This window comes from Penaeus monodon, chromosome 33 (assembly GCF_015228065.2).
Source record: "Penaeus monodon isolate SGIC_2016 chromosome 33, NSTDA_Pmon_1, whole genome shotgun sequence".
Taxonomy (NCBI): Eukaryota; Metazoa; Arthropoda; class Malacostraca; order Decapoda; family Penaeidae; genus Penaeus; species Penaeus monodon.
The window spans coordinates 31,278,289-31,278,499 of NC_051418.1; the positions used below are offsets into that span (position 1 = coordinate 31,278,289).

Below are 211 nucleotides of genomic sequence, written 5' to 3' on the forward strand. Positions count from 1 at the left end.
TTCTCTACTTTCTCTCCTTTTTTTCCATATTTTTTATTCATCTATTTTAGTTTTATGATGAAGTTGGTTTTTGAATCATTAACCATATCCTTCACCATTGAGTTTACATACAGAGAAAAATTACACTTTGTGCAAATACTCCTCTTGGCTAACAAATCTACTCTTTTTCAGTTGCATGCAGTGAGTTAGATATAAAATACAGTGTACATGC

The 211-nt window shown here is 30.3% G+C and overlaps 1 protein-coding gene across 1 annotated transcript in view; it reads right to left on the bottom strand.

The window, feature by feature from the left end:
• The window catches only part of LOC119594380 (C-Jun-amino-terminal kinase-interacting protein 4-like), a gene marked incomplete in the record, with an annotated part of 97,279 nt that overhangs the window by 19,201 nt on the left and 77,867 nt on the right, over positions 1 to 211 (bottom strand).